Source organism: Pelodiscus sinensis, chromosome 6, assembly GCF_052426305.1.
Source record: "Pelodiscus sinensis isolate ZL-2025 chromosome 6, ASM5242630v1, whole genome shotgun sequence".
In the NCBI taxonomy this organism is placed as follows: domain Eukaryota; kingdom Metazoa; phylum Chordata; order Testudines; family Trionychidae; genus Pelodiscus; species Pelodiscus sinensis.
Window position 1 is genome coordinate 101,625,426 of NC_143057.1, and position 7,034 is coordinate 101,632,459.

The following is a 7,034-nucleotide window of genomic DNA, read 5'->3' on the forward strand; positions in this document are numbered from 1 at the left end:
TAAGCATATGTGAGCTTGTTTAAAGACTCTTTCCAACTAGATTTCTGGTCTTCCAGGACAGTTCTTAACATGCCCAGTTTTTATTAAATCAGTCAGCTTTCCCATTTCCCTGGGGATAGATGGGTTTAATCTCTGCTCCACACGCTGGCAATATCGACATACTATGGATAGTGATTAATTTGTAATGAAAGATGTGCCAGGGCTCAAGCAATAAGATACCAGAGCTCAAAGATGTATTTAACTTCCATAACTGAGACAAAAAGTTCAGAGGTGCTGGGCTATGAATTGTCAAGCCTGGAGATGTCAGGATTCAATCCTGCCACAGATTAAGCATTGCTGATTGAGCAGCTGGTTTTCAAATTCAACACCTTGATCATAATGAATTCACTTAGGTAATCCAAATTTTAAAACAAAATAAGCAAAAATGTTGTCAGATACAGCTGTCTTAGATTTGTTCCTTGTGAGATTAGCCTTTGCATGCGGGGTAAAGTAGTCCATATATTCAGAACCTTGAATGCTTTTCTCAAGATGAAAAACATAAACTGAGATTTAATTCAAATGGGTTTGGTGTGTTGGGTCAGTCTCCTCCCTTTCTGGCACTGACGGAACTGAGTTACAGAGGTCTCACTATCCTCTTAATATTGAACAAATGGAAATTATCTCTAGCAAAGCCAATACCTATGCACCTATGTAATGAACATTTTTGTGTTACTCTGCATAGACTAACCATTGGCACTTTTCAGATACTATCAGTTGATTGCAAGATGTTGCTGTGTAGACGTACCCACAAGGGCCTTGTCACTTTTGAAAAATCTTCGATGCACTGTAATAATTTACATTAATTTAGCAAGCACAATATTTTTTACAATTTATTCATGCTGTAATGTGTGTTGTTTTTTTCTTTCAATGTTTTTACTGCAAACGTGTCAGTTGGGTCTATTTTATATTTCTTAGTTGTTACCATAGTACCCAGGAATCAGACCTACTTTTAAATAAGTCACAAGCTCCACATATTCTTTGAAAGTTCTACTATAGACCAGGGTATCATACAAATACTGGACACAACTTTTCTCTCTCAGAAACCTCAAAGCATGCTCCGTACTGCTGGCAGGAGCATTCATAAGCTCAAATGGGGTATGATATAATAAAAACTCTCATGAACCCTTGATGGTAGGCCTTGCCCTATCTAGAACTGAGAACCATGACTTCCCATCCAGGACATCTCATACTTCCTATATATAGGGAAGGGCTTGACAGTCTTGTAGAATTTTTGATACACCTCTTCATAGACATATGAGCCGTAAACTATCATTCTCCTTCTATAAAGATAACTGGTAGAGAGAGTAGGGAGAAATAGACATAGTGACTAACACATGATCCCAAACACCTTGTTAATATATTTTTACTTCGGGTAGGGGGAGTAGAGGACTGCTAGATAACCATTCTCCATGGAGTGGGAACCATGGAGCTTTATGTGCATTTCGAAACTCTCAGCCTGGCTTCTTTTATGACTTTTCTTTGAAAAAGGCCTAACTCTTTTCATAAGATCCATTGGATGGCTGTCTGCTTCTCTTTACTAATATGAGCAAGGTTAACTAGTAGTATCCAGTCTAACACTTTATGACAAGGATGTTAATTACCACCAAGAACAGGGTCACATCTAACTCTCTTCACTCTTTGACCCTCTTCTGGTTCAGGGATAGGCCTGTGGAATTGCTGTTTGGGTCATGTGTAACCATTCTGCTTTTGTGTGCAGTAAAGTGTAAAATCATGTTGGGTTGAACTACAAATGGGAATGTTGTCTTTGTGATAACCCCCGAATGTAAGTACTGATTCTTCAGATGATCCAGGGCCAGAGCATTGACAGGAAAACATTAGCAGGTGCTTATCACCTACTAGCAGCCATATCCCCTTCCCTCACAATGTCTCAATCAGCTGTTCTGTGGCATTTAGGAGTCTCTGGAGGGGAGAAACAGGGATGGGGAATGCTCAGGGGAAGGCTGTAGAATGGGTGGAATGAGTTCAGTTGGGGGTAGGGAGGAGGCAGGCCTGATACTGAATGGGAGTTGAACACCTTGGGCAAAGGAAAAAAGCTGGCACATATACCTCTGTGGAATTTTTAGAATGGTCTCCCCTATCTTAAAGCCTTTTGGCCATTGACCAAGGCTCAGAAATGGCTGATGTTCCAGAAGAAACAATTTGAGTCTAACATTTCAAATGTATCTTGTCCCCTTTAAAAAAAAAATGATTCCACATTTTCTTACTCACACTGTACTGAGGTCACCAAACTTAGTTTTTAGAAAGTGTACCAACACATTCATATCTCCCCTCCCCCACTCCCCATTGAACATAGAGAAAAGCCATAAACAAATGGCCGTGGTAGTTTATGGTTATCATCTGGCCATTCCTGACAATACTGTTTAATGAATGACCTCTGCAGTAGCATGATCACCAATGATAGAAAGTTCTGTCTCAAGAGTTTTGACCAACATGTGGATTGTCAATGATTTCCCACCATTTAACAGCTGAAACTATATTTCAGGCCACCATCATAGGGTATGTCTATGCTACAGTGTTATTTCAAAATATTTTATTTCGAAATAATGCATCTAGACACAAAATGCATTTTGAAATAGAGTTTTGCTATTTTGAAATAGCGCATCCACACTGATTGGACGCTGAATCGCATTTAAGGCTGGCTGGAACCGGTTCTGGCAGGGAAGCAGGTCAGGAGTTACCTTGGGTGGCTGCTGCCTGAGGCTATCTGAGACCTGTGCTTAAAGGGACCCTCCTGGACAGACAGTTCTCAGGTTTCCCTGCTTGCTTGCCTACCTCGCTGAGGGACAGCAAAACATTTTTTTCTCTGCGTGCTCTGGTTGCCCTCACTCAGGATATCACAGCACTCTGCAGCATGGAACAGAGTGTTTCCACCCTAACATCCTGGTGTGGCAGATGAGACCATAATGGGAGAATCTGAAAACAGTGTTTTCAAGAATCTCCTGACTTGCCTCCAAGGAACCACATCCAGTTTTGCTTTATATTTAATTTATTTTAGCTGAAGTTGGGATTTCATGGTAGCTGTCAATAAAAGAAAATGTTCACAGTAAAGGCAGCATTTTATAATTGCAAGTTGAAGATTATTAACCTGAACCTGGAAAGATTTACACATGTTCTTTAAAATTACACAAATTTGTAAGTCTTCGCAGGAATTCATCTTAGGACTTTGGCATGCATAAATTCTTATGCAAATATCATGACTGAAACACATTATAGTTCTAACAGTTGGTCTTCACCTCTAGGAAAAAGATCACCTCTTAATTCCTTGAAGATAAATTGGAACATATTACACCTCATATTATTTTACAAGTTCCCAGGTTCTGAAGAGTTTGGCTCACTTTATCTTTTTCTGTTTTTCCAAGCCAGGCTTATAAATCTTTGACTTCGTCCTTGAATCTTGTAGTTCCTAAATATTTGTATTTATTCTTAGTACCAAACCCTAGATGTGTTATATCTGGGTATGCAAATAAAGAGATTGGATATTGGGCAATTTTATTTTAAGAATTGGAGCTGAAATAAATTATAGACTTTGTAAAATTTGATATTTTGTCCTGATTCTCACCCACTTTCTCTCCATTATGAGCGTAAAAGATTCCTTTGACCTAAATTTTTATTAATTTATATATTGACAATGTGAGAAGCATTTCACCACTGAAGATGGGATAGCATTCTAAATTCTTCTGCAAATGGAAGCAATATGTTTCACCGTGGAGCTTAATGGCACTTAATGCACAATCAAAGAGAGCAAAATAGAATTAAACATTAAGAGTGGAGTTCAAAAATCATGAGTTGTACATCAGAGTCATGAGACTGGCTCCAAAATAATGATTTTTTAAAAGATTATATTCTGTTTTGTGTTTGTCTTTGGATTTGGAATCCTCTCTGTCCACCCCAATAAGTATTTTGGCAGGTAGTGTTGTCAGCTATCCAAATTTTAGACTAAGATGACTTTTGGCTCCCATTTCAGGAACAGGCTGGAACTAAGCTCCCAGTTTTTTCCCAGACCCAAATATTCTAATGAATTAATGATATGCCCTAGTAGCCTGATATCTCCCTATCTCCCAGCTCCACAATGAATGATATATTCCTCTAGCCCCACACCTGCCCATCCCACAACCCAACAATTATTTATGTATGAGCCTACTGAACTATATTATTATTGGCTGCTTTTCTCCAAGAGGTGAGGAAGTAGAAAAAGCCTCCAATCGGAATGTTGTTTTCCCAGGCCAGGCTTAACATTGTGTGAAGGCTGAGGCTTCTCAAAATGTTGTCATTACAAGCCAAAACTGCCTTATAGGTTGAGCCTCCCAATCTGAGACTCTCTGGTCCATCAACATCTATGGTCCACCAGGGCCACGGATGTTACTGGACCAAAGATCCTTGGAGGTGGAAGTAGGAGCCAGCCAGAGAACGCAGGGCTGGGGAGCCCTGGCTGGGCCTGAAGTGGCTGGGCCAGCTGGCAGTTGGGGAGCCCCAGCCCAGTTGGAGAAATCCCAGCATCAGTGGGGCCATGTGGAGGTGAGGAGACCCGCCTTGGCTGGAGAACCCCTGACATCAGTGGGACCAATTATCTGGGCCAGGCTTAGGGTTATCTGGGCCTGGGAACCCTCGGCATTAAAGGGGCTAGGTGGGTACCCCGGTGGCAGTCAGGCAGGGGTGACTGGATGCTCCCAACCAGAGAACCCCCGCTGGCAGCAGGGCCAGGAAGCAGCAGGGGACTGATCATTTAGTAGGGTCAGCTCCAATGGCAGAGGGATTGTGCAGCTTGTTGCCTGCCTGGACTGACACACATATAACCTGTACAGTGTTGTCTCTACTCCAGCTGCAGATCTTCAAGCATGCTCATGCAAGCATTGGGACTCTGAGATCCAGAGGAGGGCACACTCTGGGGTGGTATAAATCGTGGCAGTGTAAATGCCAGTTAGATAAGTTTCATTTATTTCTGTGTACCTTAAAATGGAATAAAATGAAGTAACAGTCTGTTAAACTCTGTTTCTTTAAGTTGTTAAGTAAAGATGTGTTAATTCTAATTTTATCATTAATCATCTAATTTTAGATTAATATGATTTATAATGGTTGTTTTGGAGTTAGAGCCATATAATTACTGAAATAAGTTGATTCCTGGAGGCTCGCATGGAACAACAATAAGTGTGTACCAGGGCCAGCCAGGTGGAGGCACTGTCATTGTATAGTTCTTTAGAAGCAAAGGCCTGCAGCAAAGGGGTAGATAGGAGATCCCCAACTATCCAATATCACCACTGGGGTACTCAGGATCTCTTTAATATTAAGAACATCAGACACCCAAGCACACAGGTGGGCACTATCTGCTCCCGAGTAACCTAGGGAGAGAAGAGGGGGTTACAGGGGTTTATCTAAACTATGTCTGGAAACACAGACTCCGGTTGAAGTATGCATGCTACCTGTATTTGAGCTAACACACTAAAAATAGCAGTGTCTTAGCAGCAGCTCAGGCTAGTCACCCATATACAATCCCATCTGAGATCCTAGATGCGAACTCAGATGGCTAACCTGAGCCTCTATCCATTCCACCACAGCTGAACAGCTATTTTTAGTGTACTGTCTGTGTCAAAAGTTGCACATGTATGTCTACTTGAGTTGGAAATTATCTCTAGGTGTACTATAGAGATACCATGAGTATCAGAAAGGAGGAAAGGCATGGGGGAGTGGGACAGGTATTTTTCTATATACTGAAATATAAGGCCAAAAATGTTGCTCAGAAAAATAGAAATTCAGGAAGTATAATGTTATCTATATTTTCCTGCTGATGCATGTGAAATATTCTGACCAGCTTCTGTGGGAATAGAATCAAACGTAAAGGAAGCACTGTATAGACCGTCAGGAAGGAAAAAGATATGATCTAAAAAGAAGCCTAGCTTACCATCTTCCTCTGCAACATTTGCTCAGCAGTGCAGGATAAAAGATGAGCAATTTGCAATGCTGAAGAAACAGTGAGCTGCAAAGGGAGCCAAAAGGGTAGTTTTATGTCCAGCTAAGGTCCGTGTGGCTCTGTATACCATGGTTTAGCTTTTCCATGCTGGGAGTCTAGGTCAACAAAAGCCTCCTGGGGTATGTCTAGACTGCAGGCTTCTTTTGAAAAAGCTTCTTTTGAAAGAGAGCATCCACACCTCAAAATTGGATCGAAAAAGCGATTTTTTTTCGAAAGAGAGTGTCCACATTGCATGGATGCTCTCTCGAAAGAAAGCCCTGATTGTTATTCATAGAAGGGCCACTAGGGCACTTGTGCTTTTTTCGATTGCCTTTTCTTTTGAAAAATGTCTTTGTTCTGCATCCACACACACCTTTTTTCGTAAGAGCTCTTTCGAAAAAGGCATTCTTCCTTGTAATTTGAGGTTTACCAATGTCGAAAACCCGCCTGCGTTCTTTTGATTTAATTTCGAAAGAACACAATTGCAGTGTGGACACGGGTGAAGTTTTTTTTTTTTTTTTAAAGGGCAGTTTTTTCAAAAAAACAATGTAGTCTAGACATGCCCCTGGAGAAAAGCGAAAGTGGACATCAATTTGAGCAACATACAAAAAGAAGCCACAGATCTGAAGAAGGATGGAACTTTTGAACTTTAATTTAGCTTATGTTTCACTACAAGAGAATCTTATTATTTAAGAGGACTAATGTTTACCTTATTTGGTCCTATGGAACAGTTGAAACAGTAAATGCTGTGGGTTAACAGTTATCATAAGGATAACATCATTTTACTTTCACTTTATACACAAAGCTGGATAGCAAAATAATGTAACATTTTAAGGCACTGATCTTCAATCTTTTTAAGCACAATATCACCCAGATAGCCTTGCCCTGCCTCCTTTTGTGCCTCTTCTTTGAGGCCTTCCCCAGCTCACTACATTTACCCTTCCCTCCCAAATCCTCACTCACTTTCACCAGGCTGGGATAGAGGGTTGAGGTGCAGTGGGGTGCAGGCTTTGGTCTTGGGACAAGAGAT